Consider the following 17,691-nt stretch of genomic DNA (forward strand, 5'->3'; position numbering starts at 1 on the left):
GACCTAACCGGGTGGATAGATGATGGTAGAGCAGTAAAGCATTTGACACTGTCTCCCACAGTATCCTTGCAGCTAAGCTGAGGCAGTGTGGTCTAGATGATCAGGTGGATTGTGAACTAGTTGGAGGAAAGAAGTCAGAGAGTTGTGGTCAATGGGACAGAGTCTAGTTGGAAGCCTGTATCTAGTGGAGTCCCTCAGGGGTCAGTTCTGGGATCAGGACTATTTAATATATTCATCAATGACCTGGATGAGGGCACAGAGTGCACTGTCAGCAAGTTTGCTGATGACACCAAGCTGGATGGAGTGGTTGAGACACCAAAAGGTTGTGCTGCCATTCAGTGAGACTTGGACACTGAGTCTCAGTGAGGCTGGAGAGCTGGGCAGGGAGAAGTTTAATGAAATTCAACAAGGGCAAGGGTAGAGTCTTGCGCCTGGGGAAGAACAACCCCATGGATCAGTATAGGTTGGGGACTGACCTGTTGGAGAGCAGTGAAAGGGAACAGGCCCTGGGCATCCTAGTGGATGGAAGGATGACCATAAGCCAGCAATGTGCTCTTGTGGCCAAGAAGGCCAATGCCATTCTGGGGTGTATTAGAAGGGGTGTGGTTAGCAGGTTGATAGAGGTTCTGCTCCCCCTCTACTCTGCTCTGGTGAGGCTGCATCTGAAGCAGTGTGTCTAGTTCTGGGGTCCTCAGTTCAGGAAGGAGAGGAAACTGCTTGAGAGAGTGCAGCACAGAGCCACAAAAATGGTCAGGGGAGTGGAACACCTTACTTGAGAGGAGGGACTGAAAGAGCTGGGGCTCTCATAGGCATAGAAAGGCACAGGAAGTTCCATGTAAACATGAGGAAAAAATTTTCACTGTGAGGATGATGGAACACTGGAACAGGCTGCCCAGGGGGGTTGTGGAGTCTCTTTCTCTGGAGATATTCAAAACCCACTGTAGTGGGTTGAAAATTTCTCCCCCAACATTAACTTTGCCAGACCACCTCAGTTTAGAAGCAGATGAAAGCTGTATTTACAAGCAAATCTACAGTCTACAATGGAATGCAATGAATAATGTACAAATACACAGTATTTACAATATTTACAGGTATTTACAGTTAACAAACATCACAAGAACCCCCCTGGTCGAAGACCACGGGGACTGCAACAGCTCCTCTTTCCCTGCCATCCCCTTACCCTCTTGTACAGAGGGACAAGAGGCAGAAGCAGAGATATTAGACTTAGCCAAAATAAAAGTGATGCAGCCAAGGTCAGTAAAGCCAATTAGTCTCTTCCAGAGCAAAGATGTGAGAAGAGAAAGAAAGATTGTTTTGGGAGTCAAATCTCATGGTAGATATCTCTCCAATGGAATTGTTTAGAATAATGAGTATTTTTCTTTTTACACCCAATAGCGATTTATTTACATTTTTACTACTTTTCTGTTCAGGATCTGTGAAAAATTTCAAAGGCATAGCCTAAAACTACCACACCTGCCTAGATGCATTCCTGTGTGGTCTACTCTAGGTGATTCTGCTCTGGCAGGGAAGTTGGACTAGATGATCTTTCGAAGTCCTTTCCAACCCTTAACATTCTGTGATCCTGTGATAGTGCTGGAGCAAGCATTTTTCTATGCAGCATATGATGTTCCCTTTAGGTTAATGTTAATTACATAGCAATAAGCCTGTGTGGACAAGTCTAGGTAGCTTAGGTTTAGAAAACAGTTATTTTTTGTGCCCTAGATCCTCTTTCTGTTTTTAAATAGACGTATAATTGCAAGGACAAATGTGGTGTTGACTTTAAGACTTTAAGACAACTTTTCTGACAGAAACCTGCTGAGCATCTGGCCTCTGGGATGAAAAACAAGTTGATGCACGCATACCCTCAATGCCCAGAGCACTCTGCTGTGCAAAGCTGTTGCATTCAGAGACAGACTGCTCATGCCTGTAGGAGTCAGTTTCTGAGCCAATAAAGGTTAATCATGCCCTGCTTCTTTAATTATTGAAATACTACCCAGATGTGTGTCTGCAGGACCCATTCCAAACTACTGCAGGAAAGTATGAAATGAGCCATATAACTCTCTGAGTTTGAATGTTCCTGCTAATGTCAGTGTCTATGGAACCTTCTGCATTTCCTCTGTTTTTTTCAGAGTCTGTATAGACACTGGTGAACTATAGGTAGGGTAGGGACAAGCTAGAATGGCAAGCTATAACATAATAAAACTAGAAATAAAGCACTTGGTTACCAGGTTGTAATGAAGGCAAGAACAGTGAAGACTGGTGCAACACCTTTTGTATGTCTTCAGGATAGATTTAACCCTGGAAAATACAATTTTTCTCAAAATCAAGTTATTAGTCAGTTGTCAGTGTCCATCAAGCTCTATGATTCATGTTGTGTTGAAAGCCAGTAAAAACGACTGTGTGGTTCTGCTCTACCTTCAGATCTATTAATTTCTGAACTGTCTTTTGTAGCACATGGTTCTACCTTTAAACTAATTCTAATGGTTTATAATGAATTCTAATGGCTTAGAGACCAGGACTTAAAAATATGAAATTTGTGTTTCTTGAAGGTGTGATATTTCAGTCTGTGGAGTGATTCTACTTGTAATACTTGCCTGCTGAGGTAAAACCAAAGGCTAATAAAGAGAAAGAAACCTCTCGATTTAATGATTGGAACTTTATCCTTGTGGATTGGTTAGGGTTGAGACGAGGTGAGAAGGATTGTTCCTTTGACACTGTCTCCCACAGCATTCTCCTTCATCATTCTCACAGCAAGTGTCTGGGATAAGTGCGCTGTGCACTGGGTACAAAACTGGCTTTATGGCCAGGCCCAAAGACTGAGGTGGGCAGAGTTAAATCTGGCAGGCACCCAGTCACTAGTGGTGTCCCCAAAGGTTCAGTACTGGGGCCTCTCCTCTTTAATATCTTTATTAATGACCCAGATGGGGGGATTGAGGGCACCCTCAGTAAATTTGCAGAAGACACCAAGCTGGGTGGCTGTGTTGATCTACTGAAGGGTAGGGAGGCTTTGCAGAGGGACCTGGACAGGTTAGACTGATGGGTCAAGGCTAATTGTATGAAGTTCAACAAGGCCAAGCCAGGTCCTGCACCTGGGTCACAACAACCCCATGGTAAGCTACAGACTTGGGGATGTGTAGTTGGAAAACTGTGACTTGGAGAGGGACCTGGGAGTGTTGGTTGACAGTAGATTAAATATGAGTCAACAGTGCCCAGGTGTCATTGCCATTGGCCAAGAAAGCCAATGGCATCCTGGCTTGTATTAGAAACACTGTGGCCATCAGGAACAGGGAGGTGATCATCCCCCTGTACCCAGCACTGGTGAGGCCACACCTTGAGTACTGTGTTTGGTTCTGGACCCCTCACTACAAGAAGGACATTGAGGTGCTGGAGCATGTCCAGAGAGAGACAATGAGGCTGGTGAGAGGCCTGGAGCATGTGGCCTATGAGTAGCATCTGAGGGAGCTGGGGTTGTTCAGTCTGGAGAAGGGGAGGCTGAGGGGAGACCTCATTGCTCTCTACAACTACCTGAACGGAGGTTGGAGCAAGGAGGGAGCCAGCCTCTTCTCCTTGGTGTCAAGCAACAGGGCTAGAGTTTCAAGGTATGCCAGGGCAGGTTTAGGCTGGGTATTAGGAAATATTTCTTCACAGAAAGGGTTCTCAAACATTGGAATGGTCTGCCTGGGGCAGTGGTGGAGACACCATCCCTGGGGGTGTTAAAGGGGTGTGTGGACCTGGCACTTAGGGACATGTTTTGATGTTGACCCTTCAGTGCTGGGTTGAGGGTTGGACTGGATGATCTTTGAAGTCTCTTCCAACAAGATGGATTCTGTGATTCTGTGATTTAGTTGGAAGGAAACCACTACTTACTTATTTTGATTTAAGCCTGCATTTCCTGAGTGCTCCAGAATAGTTCCCCAAGTTAGGGCGTCAGGAAGAAGAATAAAAGAAGCACAAAACTGAGCTGCATCTTGTTTTCTTTGTTATTTTCATGGGCAGCCTCATATATTTGATGTAATGTCAGCTAAGAAAACAGGTCAAAGCATGCCACAAAGCCTTAAAAGGTCAACAGAGGACTGTACTGTATTGAACCATTGGTGTTGGCCTCACACTTCAGTGTAACAGAGGAAAGTATATATGATGATTTGGTGGTAATTAAACATTTTTACCAAGACTTTTCAACTCAGCTTCTTTTGGAAATACACTACTGCTGGATGAGGAATGCAGGATGATCAAAATATTCAACAGTCTTTAAACAGTATCCAAAGGAGAAATCCATCAGAAATCAACATTTTCATGCAGATGGAAACAGTTTTATTCCATGAGAGGACGCAGAGGCCCAGGGGCATTCTCGGTAACAGGAAAATTATTTGCAGTCAGTCAGACAAGCTGTCTGACTCAGGTAATCTACAGTTCATCGGGTCAGTTGGTGGAAGCTGAGGTCCAAGATGAGACACTCTGCTCAGATGAAATGAATTGCAATGATTTTGTGTGCCTGTGCTTGGGTCTGTGTGCCTGTTTGTGAGTACAAGAACCTGGAATTATTTGCTCTGCTTGTGCTAAGGTGTCTGCAAAGCTTTTGGACAGCAACAAAGCAAACTCAAGAAGAAAACAGACATTTCATTCATCAATTTACTTTAAGAAAAAAAAAAGGCAAACTATTTCAGGAAGGAAGACACAGATGTTCTATATTAAAAACCAAGGAAATTGAGAGAAGTATTCTTTTAACAGATGGGACAGTATCAAAATACCTAGCAGAATAGTATCCAAATACCTATTGGTGAACCAAAGTCACCAAATACCACTCCTGAAAGAGAATGAGGTATGTTTAGCATTCTTATTGGCAGCCACCAAGCCACCAGTAACTATCCAAGTGTCCCAGGGCAGGGAGAGGAAAGACTTTCTTTACCTTTGCTTGACTCTGGAAGTAAAAGAAGTAATTTTCACTGACTGTTTATACCATAAGCATAAACTGCATTTCACCAGTGGAAAATCAAGCTGTGCTGTGTTAAGCTGTGTGCCAGCACAAGATGGTAGAAATCCCTGTCCAGAGCTTTTACTTCTAAATGAAAATTAAAAACATCCTCTCTCTTGATTTCTCACAAATTATCCAGTGCCCTCTCCTACTTGCACAGGTGGTGACACAAAGAAAAGTGTAAATCTAGTCTAAACATCATATTAGTCTGGGTGGGAAACTACTCTGCAGGGCTGCTGTTAAACAATCAGTAAAACCATCTTCTTCACCAAAAATGAATGACAGGACATTCTCTCAGCAAGGCCCTGTGCCAAGCCACAAACCAGGGCTGGTACTGGGTTTTGTCACTACCCTCACAGAAAATTGCAGCCCACTGCCATCTGTGTGGAAAGAAGGCAAGTCCTTAAGCTTCAGCAATGCTGAGCTATTTTTCCAATTGCTCTCCTCCAGCTAGGCAGTCTCCCTGAACCACTGCTTACAAAAAGGTTCAGCAAATCTGCAGTTAATGCCTACATGTGCTTCTGATTATCTCTTCCTCCTCCTTCCTCCTCCCTCCTCCACTGCACACTGTGGCTTGTGTGCAGCTCAGAGAGAGCAGTCAGAGGAAGTAAAGGGCTGTTTTATGGAGATGCTGTTTTTCTCTGGTTGGCCCTAACTGTAACCAATAAATAATTCTTCTAAGTATGTAACATGTATGCAGCTTTGCTGGGCATTTGTTCCTGGACAGGAAACCAGCAGCATCAGAAGAAAAAGAAGAATGGTCATAGCAACAGTGACATGTGTTTAATCATTTCCTCCTATGCCTTAGTTTAAGTGCCATGAGAGTTTAAGCCTCTGCCTGCAGACTGCTAGCATGGGCGTTATTTGGGAGATCAACCCTGACCCCGAGCACACATCCTCTTCTCAATCAAAGAATAGGGATCTTGCTTCACCACAGTGTCAGGAAACAATGCTTTTATCATGTCCTCAAAAATCCTTTAGTATTTCTATAGTATTGCTTTATTGTCTCATGTGGAGTCTCCACTAGACAGTTTGCCAGAGACAGCCTGCACTCCACTGCATGTTTGCAGAAGTCTCTGCTACCCAAGAAGACCCACAGAACACCTCTAAGTCCCAACTAACCAAAAGCTGCATTTGAAGACAGAACTGGCATGATACTCATGCATAAGTTTTATGCTAGCTTTTTAGGAAGGAGTTTCTTCTCACCAGGAAGGAAAGAATCATCTTTGAGAATGAAGCAAGGTTTACTGAGACAGCAAGACTGATGAGAAATTATTCAGTGCTTATAGCAAGCATTTTGAGAGGTGGACCAACAGTCAGAAGGCTGGTGGCTTGAGACCTTCTGCTACACTGGGACCAGGAGCTTGCTCTGCAGATAATTTAGTAGGTGGTTGTCATGTTGCAAGACCAGGATCCAGGGAACATTGCTCATGGGTAGTTCCACCTCATCTAATGTGATTGCATGGAGATAACCTCTAACTGGAGCAGCACATCCCCTTCCAGCTGGACAGGAGCTTTCCCCTTGTTGAAAAAGCATGTTTGTTTTATTTTTGTTTGTTTGTTTTTGGTATTTTCGTTGTTGTAACAGCATTTCACAATATATTATAGAAATATTCGGAGTCTCAGCCAACATAAAATGCTCACTGTATTGTCTGCAAGGTTGGGAAGACAACCTTGTGGTGTTTAAACCCTTGATACAAACAAGACAAAATATTTTAGTCAGAAATGAGCAAACCCTTCTCATAATATGCTGACAGCAGTAGTTTTACCTGATATTTTGAGCAGAATTATAAAGAATGGTATCAATAAGGATTTCTAATCCACATCTTTAATTTTCTAAATAGTATCATCCACTGTTGCCACAAGCTGACTGGAAACTTCTGACGATTTTCTTTGAGAGAAAACAGCTGTTGAACAGAATGGAATTCCTTCTGCTTTTGTCTCTTAAAACAAAACAAAACAAAAACCAACCAAAAAGAAAAAAAACCCCAAACATCTGAAACTTTGTTATAAAATTGAAATACTCGAATAAAAAATTGTACCAGTTTGTACTGCAAATAAAACTTGTCAGGCTTTTAATTTTTGTCTTGTTTATGAAAGCAGAGGAGGAAGTTGTTGCACAATATTTTTACAATAGGAAGAATTTTTGAAAAGCTTTGGTTTGTTGTTTTTATTGGTTTGGGCTGTTTCTTTTTTTTTTTTTCAGAATTATACATGAACTTGTCTTTCTGAAATTTCAGAAAATAGCAATCTGAAGCAAGTGATGTATTCTCTGGTGGCACTTATGGCCTCTCTGCAGGGAAGAGATGGTGTGAACAGGAGGAACACAAGAGCAGACATACCCTCCTCCAGTGCTTGGCCTTGTGTTTGCAGTCCTAGCACGAAGCGCTCAGCCTTGCTCTCCTCAAACCTTTCCGTGCGCTGGAGCAGAGCTTCCAGACAGCTTCACAAAGGGCCTGCCACAGCATGTCCCCATCTGCTGTCGATTACTGCATGAGATGTGCCAGCCTCATGTTGTCAGGGGCCAGCACCCTGGTGCTTCTTCTGCTCAACAATAATAGCAGCCAATCTCCAAAGCTGGCGGGCATCCAGCCTCCAAGAGGGCTCAGAGTAGGATTTCCTCTTTGAAGATACCGCATGTCAGATGAATGATCGTTGAGAATGGCACAGAAAAAAACTTGATGGGTTCTGATGGGGAGTTGTTACACAGAGGAAGATCCCAAAGTTCGTAGAATCATAGAACCAACCACGTTGGAAGAAACCTCCAAGATCATCCAGTCCAACCTATGATAGTTGATGACATTATCAAATGATGCTAAAACATTAGAGAAATGAAGATAAAAGGTGAGTTAGCACACATACCTGAAGTCTACCAGTAGCTTGGGAATGTATTTTAAAGAGCCCATATAGACCATGTGCAAGCCATTTAACATTGGCTGGAGCTATTTGGCAGCAAAGACTGGAAGGAAGAGGAAAAGGAGTATTTCCAGCCTTGGAAAAATTATCTCTAATTACCTGTTTTGAGCCAAGTAATTAAGGAAACATTAATATGGGAGAAAAGTTTTAGAGATTTGCTTAAACAGTTATATTTACTTGATAGGGGTTGGCAGTCAATCAAAATTTGAAAAAATGTGTAGTGGTGGCTGACTTTGTTATCAGTTGAGTGAGAACCTGGAGCATGGCTGATAATAGGCTCAGCCTCTCTAATTTGAAACATAGGTTGTCTTTTTTGGGACACTGACCTGCCTGTGCCTCTCAGTCCTGTTTTTGTAGTTGATGAATTGCAAACAATGGCTGGCTTTGCATAAAGCAACTGGAAATTGCACAGAGCCAGATACAAGAAGATTACATCTACTTTGCTCCTTGAATTCCTGGCTCCCCACAGTGACCACGGTAGCGCTTGTCAGCAACATAGTTCTGAGGTTCTCCCTTGCTACACGGAGTCAACAGAAAATTAATACTGGAGGGGTCAGGTCACAACAACAAACGAACATTCAAATTCTGTTAAACAGAAGAAGCAGTATCATTAAGAAGGACAGGCTGCTGTATTTAGTTGGAGGATGACTAAGTAGTGCATCATCTCATCTGTTAAATGCTGTCTTAATTTATATTTCTACTTCAATTTCCTTTTTTTTTTTCTTTTCAGCAGCAGATACTATGGTTTTGGTAGTGTTACTGTTGTCAGAGGTCTGTCAAATTTAAATACAAAAATCTCTGGTCATCCTAATTATTTGAGCTGCCACAATCCAGCTGATTATATATCATAAAGCAAGACGGGGAGCCACTGAGTCCTTGGAGCTTGGAATAATTTGACACTCTTTACAATATCAGCAGAGAACTTACAGATAAGAACAGTTTCAATGCCTTGAGCATCATAAGGGAAAGCCCAGTTGGTGAAGCAGCATACTTTGTGGTGGCATGATCTCCAGAAAAATCTGTTGACCTTTTTTGGTATTTGTATTTCCAGTCATGTCCAAGTTGTCTCAAGTTTTAATCTTCTGCTTTTATCAGATGTAGAATCCACATCCTGGCTATGTAAAGTAGCTCATAAACACTGGAGCTAATCTCCAGAAGCCTCCTTTTCTGTTACTTTCTGGTTTGCATGTTTTAACGTTTTGCCTAAATCCTGTCAGAACTCCTGTGCAGCTCACGTTGTATGAAATGTTAACATCTACATGCAAGACAGATATTTTGCATGATTTGTCTGCAAAGAAGCCTAAATCTAAGCATAAGCCTTGTTAGACACATGAGACCCCAGGTGAAAAAGAACCCTTCACAAACAAAACAGGACCTGTGCTTGATTTTTCTGAGCATGTGGATGCTCAGGACTCATCACTGGTGACTTCCCTCTGTCTAAGGGGTGGGAGGCAGAGACCAAAATAGGTTGCTCTTTTTTCCTTAAAGAGGGGATGAGTAGAGCTTTTTAAATTGTTTGTTTCTAGGTGCTGCCTCTTTTCATCAAACCTGCAGGAATGGAGAGGTACCTTCTGTTTAATTCAGCTGAGCATGGATGACAGGCTTTAAAGTTGCTGGGAGAGAGAAGCAATCATGTAACTATTTCTATCAGAGGGAAATAATGTGATTGCATACACTCAAACAAACAAACAAACAGGATACTGGTTGTTGAAAATGCCTTTTATTTGTGCCAAGGTTTAAATGTTAGAAGATGTAGTTGGGGCTACCTCTGCCAGTGAGACCTTTACACTATGGAAATGGCATTGTTCAGCCCACTTTTTAGTGGTCGTTATTAAGTGCACACAGAAAACGTTTCCTAACTGTACACCACTTAGCTCTTGGCCCCCATTATTCATGCCTGACTTTGTGGTTTTAGGCAGCAGTAAGAGCTGAGGAGGCAGTATAACAAAGGTTTTTCAAGCATTCAGATTTTAAAACAAATTCACTCTGACTGTCTCCAGCTTCCCATTGTATTAGTAAATATTTTAAGCCCAGATTTGGCAAAGAGCTTAGGGAAAAGCCTGAAGAAAAGAGTATGTTTACTTCCTAGCATCCTCAGTGCTTTTTAAACCTAACATGTTTACCATTAAGCAAAGCCATGAACCCTCCACGAACAAAGGGTTTAGAACTTGCTCCAAACGCTTGTGCAGTCAACAGAAAAGAGTTACGCTGACATCCTTGCTTTCAAAACAGAGCCTTAAAGAGAGAGCCTTGCTACTCTGCTGTGGAAATTTGCCAGAAGGAGACTTTAAGCTGCATAAGAAGCAAATTGCGTGTGTCAGACAAATATTTTGGTATGAGCGATTTGCTTGCGTCTAATCAGAGGTATGTTTCAATGAGCATGGTGGACCAGATCCTCACCTGCTTTTTGTCATAGAGACTGCATGAATTTGAGAGGATAGCTAAACAACGGGTCTATTAGGTGTAATGTTTCTGCTAGAACGAGTTAGATCCTTCAGCCTCCTTAGCTGACTAATGGAAAACTGTCATTTTGTGTTTCAGTGTGGACCACTGTCAACACCTGAGCCCAGGACACTAGAACAAACAAAATTTCTGAAGTTCTCTGCAGAACTTCTGTGATTGAAGTATGGGTAAGACTCTATAAAGCACTTGTCTGCTTGACTTTGCTGCCCTCACAGTCCTCAAGAGGTGGAGCTGGAACAGAGTCCAGCATTTCTGAACATCTAATTTTTATATCCCACAAATCAATAAATAGATTACACCTTCCTATGGAGACAATCCACTAGAGTGCAGGCTTTACCCACTAGAAGAAAAGAAACAGGACATATTTCTTCTTCTCTGTTTCAAGAAGAGCAGCAAATTAATATGGAATGACCCTACCTCCACAGCAAAGAGGAGAGGATGGAGGTGCAAGCATGCTTCTAGGCTCAGGGAGATGCTGCTGCTGGCAGGTCATGTGGCTGAGTGCATGGTTACATGGCAGAGAAACAGAGTCAGCACCCAGCCCACATATCAGCATCCCTCTCCCACAGTGTCCTCTTTGATTTAAGCATGTTATTGCATGTTGTACAATGAGGAACAAGGGGGTTCTTCAAGGGGTCTGTATCTGAATCCAGCTGATTCATAATTCCCCTGCTCTCATCCCCTTTGCCATAGCTCATGTGTGAAAGACTGTTAGTTATAGGTGTTGAAAGTTTAGATTGCTATTAAAGCTTTTGTCTGAAAAACATGTTTGAGAAATTCAGCTTTACCAGATCTCTTTGTTTTAAGAAAGCAGTTCAAATTCAGGAAAACATTATTTTTTCCCATTTAAGAAAAAGACAATGTAACCTTTTATTTATCTTAAATTAAATAAATTTTAAAAAATCTGCCTTTCATCTTTGTTCTTGTTTTCATTTCCCCTTTTTAATATGCCTTTCTCAGAAACTGAGGAAAGAGCAAGGGAAGAGCAGTGATAACCTAAAGGAGGGATAGCAATCAACAGATAAAATTACCTTCTTTCTTCTTTTACTTTTTCCTCTCTCCCAATTTATTCTGACTTCTGTCCTCTCCTAGGAAAACTGGCAAAGCCTCTTACACACTCTTACTTTGAGTTGGCTTCAAAGAACACATAACCCTTCATATCTTCCTGCCCAGATGTGTGGGAGTGGGCACAGCAGATGCATAGTGCCTTTGCCAGCCCCCTCCATCATTCCTGGAGAAAGGACCTGGGAATGCCAACCCCCTTAATGCCCCATGGACCTCACAGGCACATCAGGATGTCATTTCCCCAAACTGGTCTTGAGTCAGTGTTTGTCTACTGCCCTGTTTTCGTTCCTCCTCATCCATGTAGAGGAAGGTCCTTGAAGAAGAGTAGATTTAGTTCTTTACCGTGAGGTGGTGGAACACTGGAACAGATTACCTGAGGAGGTGATTGGGGTCCCATCCCTGGAGATATTAAAGGTGAGGCTCAACAGGACTCTGGGCAAGCTGATCTAGTTGAGGATACCCCTGCTGACTGCAGAGGGGGTCCTTGGAGGTCCCTTCCAACCCAGATCTGATTCTGTGTGATTCTGTAAACTGAGCCAACCAGGTTTTACACAATCTCATCATGCACATGTAACCTGCTTCTGGTTTTGTTGTCCTTGAGGAAAGGATGAGTGATTTTGATTTGTATGCCCATGAGCAGGACTTGCAAATCTACTAGACTCTTGTGTCTGCCATTTTGTAGTCTCAGAAAGAAAATAATGTTCTGTGGAGCAAAATACCACATTTAACCTACAGTAGCTTCCTGCCATGGTAAAGTTCAAGGTTAGCAGATAGTCTGATTTAACAGAAGTCCCCAATGCAATGAAATGTCATTATTCATATGACAATGAACTAAGTACAAACAACTGTGGGCGAAGTACTTGAACAGGGCATGGTGACACGGCAAAGATATGTCTATGCTTATGAAAGCAGTGGAAAACAGACTATCATTAGGAGCACTTTATGACCCTGCTATGTAGTTACAAATAATTTCATTTGATAGCTATTTTTGAGAGCACTAAGGAAATTGGGGGGGGGGGGGGGCGAAAGGAAAAATGATCATTAGTTCAAATTGGTAAAGTCTCCTGTGAATTGAAATATTAGCCTCAAAAAGAGATGGTCTATAAGAAGGATATGTCGAGCTATTTGTGAGGCATTTCTCCTTTATTTTCCTCTACAGAATATACACGTGTATCAACCATCAGTCAGCTTCTCAGATTTCTCGGTATTTTCCTTTCTTTCTTTACACCCCAAGTGCTTGCACAGCTTCCTGTATTTGCAAGTGTCCTGGGAGGCCAGTCTAGTGAGGAAGGGGTTACTTTTCAAAAGGGGCATCTGTGGTTTCAGACATAAGGTTAATAAATTACTTGCATCTAGATTATTTGTATCATTAATTTCTCAACTGTTTCACTCCTGCAACAGTTTAGTGGATGCAGATGGTACCACTTACACATCAGCCCACTGACCCATGTGAGTTTGAAGCTCAGTGGATGGTAGCACTTAGATGTGTAGCAGGACGATTTGTGGATGCAGAGATGGCAGCTAGATGCGAACTGCTACCATTTGGCACTCATCTCATGGAAACCCTGTTATTAACAAGCATGAGTGCACATCTGTTGTGTTAGGAACCATTCTGGGAGTCCTTTGCTAATTTCACACCTTGATTCTTTGAAAATATTAAGGTGGCATTCAGGTTGTGTAAGGTATAGTCTTCATTTTGATGATGCACTGCTCATTTCACTCCTGGTAGACAGATTGAAATTATTCCTTGGAAAAGTGCCATTACTTTAATTTTTGACAAAATCCATTCCTCCCCCCTAAAATTCATTGACCACACCTGCTTATTTTATGTCTCAATTTCTTCCTAGATTTCTGTCATCTGATTTTCAAGACCATAGTTTTATGCTTGACTGTTATTGATTCTTTTTGGTCACCCTTCCACTTAGTTACTGGACTGGCATGGTTGTTTGCAGTAGTCACCTAAATTGAAAAGAAGAGTGTTTCTCTTTGTACTGACAGCAGTTCTCAGCAATGTTTTTTCTCAGGTCCAGTTTGAGCTTGACTTCTCTGCTCAAATCACAGAATCACACAAATTGCTTGACAATTCCTTGATATAAGGCATGAAAAAAATTTCTGCTGACAGAATACAATGTCATAGGAGTGGACCTTGCCAAAATTCAGTGATTTTCTGACTGTCTCTCATATTTAAAGTTTTGGGTATAAACAAATGTGGCTTAGAGCTGTCTTAGGGCTGTTCTAAATAGCCTTGTGTCTGGTTCAGACGTCAGGTACCTGCTTCCAAGTGCTAGAAAGAGAGTGTACTGAAATTTGCCTTTGGACACCTCTAACTGCATTTGGTATTCTGGCATAGCTGGAGACATGCAAAACCAGCCAGTATCTTCAAATTTAGATCAAACTCAAAGCCTACTGAAAATGGCTATAAAAATATTCTTGGCTGCTGAGGGTTGGGGAACATGGGGAGAAGGCAGAGAATGAAAGCAGCTGGATTCCTTCTTATTTTACTTTTTTCAAATGTAGAACATTTGTTCTGTGCTCCCTCCTGCAAAGTTTGAGGGGCTGCTGAAGTGCTGAAAGGGAAGAGGGAGGCATAAATAGAAAGGCAAAAGGAGTGTTTGAAAAAGAAAATGCAGACCAAGGAGGGGAAACCTGGAAATGTTTCAAAGCAAACCTCCCCCTAACTATGAGGGGCAGGCCTGTGAGTCTAAACATGCTCTGTAATTTGCTGTAGCTTGTATCCTTTAATTTAGCTACTAGGTGTGTTTGCACAGAAATACAGAACTAAAAGCAATTCAGAGCATGTCAGGAAGTGAAGCTGAGTATGTGTTTCTTGGGACTCTTTGTCTGGCTGAAGGACACTTAACTACCTGTTTGGAAATGCAGGTTTGGCAAACAGCACAGCCAGAAAAAGGAAAATAATATTTTTTTTTCTTCAGAGCTCCTCAGTCATCAGTGAGCTGTGCTGGAAGCATTAATGTATTGCTCTTTCAGAAGTTTGCTCAGGAGCTGCCACCATAATGCTGCAAGGGAACTGCCTGAAAATCTGGAAGAAAAAAAAAATTCTATTTATGAATAGTGACAGAGCACTAAAATATATGTGTAGATGCAAAATCTGTGTTTGCTTTATGATTTGTATTCGTTTACCTAACTTCTTTTTTTTTTTTCTTTTAAGTGGTAATTTGTAGACATCCTCACTGATCCTAGTATTTGTGCTGGGAACAGCAATCAGAGACCAATGAGGCTAACAGCTTGATTATCCTGTATCTCTTTCTGCAGCCAGGAAAGAGGCCACTGCAGAAGTGTGTGCTGGGGTGAGAGAAAATGGGTCCTCTGGCCTGACACTGATGTTTCAGGGCTTGGCAGCATTTTCAGTCAGCAGAAGTGTCAGTCTTCTGCTGCTGTCAGAGATATTTGTGCAAAGTCAGTGCCCTAGAGTTGCTTCCATGGGCCAGATCCATGTGCAGTGCTGGATGAAACACATAATAAAAATCATGGTCAGAAGATAAATGTGGAAGTGGGAGATAAGAAGCCACAAATGGGCCCAAACAAGGAAAGAATATGAAACAGCAAGACTGCATTGGGCAGGATAATAAGCCATGCTCTTGGCACCGATGACCTCACTTTTGGTCTCTCTGTGCCTTTTCCTCAAGAGGTCAAATTTTTTCACCTAAGAAACTCCTTCTCACAGCATTTAACCCACAGGTGTTGCTGGTGTTTTCCACATGAAAATGAGCAGGGTGAGACTTTAAAATAAGGTCACCCACACTAGTCATCAGAGGTGTGAATTATCAAGCACTGTTACTCTGCTGAATGTATTTCATTAGAGCCCACACCTGGTTTGCATCCAAATCACATACAAGCTTTGAATTGGCTCAGGACAGTTTGTGAAAGAAGGTTGTAGGGCCTTATAATGTGTTTGTGCATACAGGTGTGGGACTTCTAATTTATAATAGATGTGGGGTTTTGTTTTGTTGTGGTTAGAGCTATTCTGTCACTTATTTTTAATTTTGTTAGTGGTTGTAATGGAAGAATGTCAAGCGCTGCAGCTTCTGTGAGGTTTCAAAGAATCTAAATCCAAAGCTTGTTGAGGGGTTATGTGTTCAGCATATGAAATTAAACATAAATGGCTACATCACAGATAATTATTAATATGGTTAATATATTAGTCTGAAAATAATTGTTAGTAGTTAGCCTATGGCTTATAGATGTAGTCTATACTTAGTGTAGCTAATGTATTAGTCTATAGTTAATAAATAACTGCCATGGTTACAATATCTGTGAATACCCCAAAAACATCTGCAAATAATAAAACAATTTATATAATGCTTGTAAAAACTTTCATTTCCTTAATGTCTGGACTGAACAGAGTCACGAGTCACCTCATGGTCTGGAGTGAGGACATCCGTTGTACACCCAAACACACAAGCCTGTGAAGAGGACAGGTAAATAGAAAACTCATTTAGTTCCCCAAAGAACCCATTTCTGCCTGTTGTGCCTAGTTGTCAAAGCCTTTCAACGTGCTGAAAGGCACTTGGCTGCCATTGGATACGTCCTGAAAAATCCATAGTAACCTCTTGTCCATCAAAGACAATAATTCTTATTTAAGAGCTGGGAGTGGGGGTGTCACTGTTGCAGTCACTTCCCTGGGTTTTGCTAGATGGTGGATAGAGTGGAGATTGCTGCAACGTGATGAATGATCCTGGACTCCCAGAGTGGGGATAAACCTGGCAAACATTATGTTCAGGGTCTTAGGGTCTAAGCTTCTCCGTAAAAACGTAAAATTAGAAGTACTCCCATGGCAGCAGCAGAGGTTAATAGCAAAAATGTGACACTGCTAGCTTTGTTTCTGTCTCTGTGGACATGGAGACACAAGAGGGAGAAAAGAATGAATTAAGCCTTGTTGAAGGCATAAACAGCACTAATGCATCTAAGCAAACACAAGCGTGTCTGATGTTTGGAGGTGTGTGGTTGCATCCCTGAAACTGGTTTCACAGAGCCAGCCCGTTTTCTTTCTCATATTTCACATCCCATGGGAAGTGGGATCCTGGCCAGTTCACAGTGGGCCAGTGTGTCAAATAGATGCTTGTTGCAGTTGTTCAAGGTAAACATGCTCCTGCTTTATGCACAATTCTTCAATGAAACATCTGCAGTCCAGGCAAGAACATCCTGGTACTCAGTCCAGCTGTGATGGTACTCTGGCAGTTAAAGGTCAATTTGAATAATGGTGGCTACACCTAAGACTTGGAAGAGGGCAAGTATTTGATGTGGCAGAGGACAGGAAGGAGTTATCAACCTCAGCACTGCTGTCATGCCAGGAAAGACCACCTCATTAGAGATCATTGAGGGGATAATTTATGATAGGTGTTAACAAAGATAATCTGAGTATACTCAGAAGGAGGGTTCATCTAGGTGACTAAACTGAGGCTGGAGTTATGATCTGCCTTTTTGGCTGTGAAAAGCAAGGCCCAATTCCCAAGATACACCAGTCTTCTCAAAGCCAAATTTGGGTGCCTCAACTTACCTCCAGGGCTCAAATACCAAAAGCTGAATCACTCTGAGACCCTCTTATCAATATCATACCCACCCATCCAGCGCTGCAAAGGCAGGTTCTCTATGTGTCCCAGTCCTGCAGCCACTCTTCCCAATGAGCCCAAAAGGAACTTTCCACTGTTGGCACCTTCCCCATGTTCCCTGGGGTTGGAAGGAGACTTGATTTACATTGAGTTTCAAACTAAGCACACTGACATCAAAGCAACGGAAATCAAGCCCCAGTAAGTGGTTTATAAATGCAGCCTAAGTGTTTTGAATCAAAATACTTCTTCCAGTAAAGTTGCAGAGGTACATCTGTCGTCCTTATCATTGCTAGTTTCTGTCTCAAAACCACTGAAAAGTCACTGACTTTGAATCCACTCTGGGGATCATTGGGAAAAAAGGTTCCATTCCTGAATGAAAACTCTTACTGGTAGGTTTTTCCTTTTTTTTTTTTTTTTTTTTTATGTGTGATAGGACTTGGAATGGACAGTAATCTAAACAAGAAAGGTATGCACAGATAATTCTCAGAGAAATGTCCTGTGGGTTGTGCTGTACCACATTAAGGAAGAGAACCTTAGCTCATGCATGCTTTTCTCATCTCAAGTGGAGAAGACAAGGCATGCTCTACACAGTCTTCACAAACGGCCTTGGGACCATTTCAGCCCACTGAACAAAGAGCTTATGCAGAGGCATCCAGTGAGGACCAGATGTCTGACTCACAAAGTACTTAACTGAAATGACAAAGA

Source organism: Indicator indicator, chromosome Z, assembly GCF_027791375.1.
Source record: "Indicator indicator isolate 239-I01 chromosome Z, UM_Iind_1.1, whole genome shotgun sequence".
Taxonomy (NCBI): Eukaryota; Metazoa; Chordata; class Aves; order Piciformes; family Indicatoridae; genus Indicator; species Indicator indicator.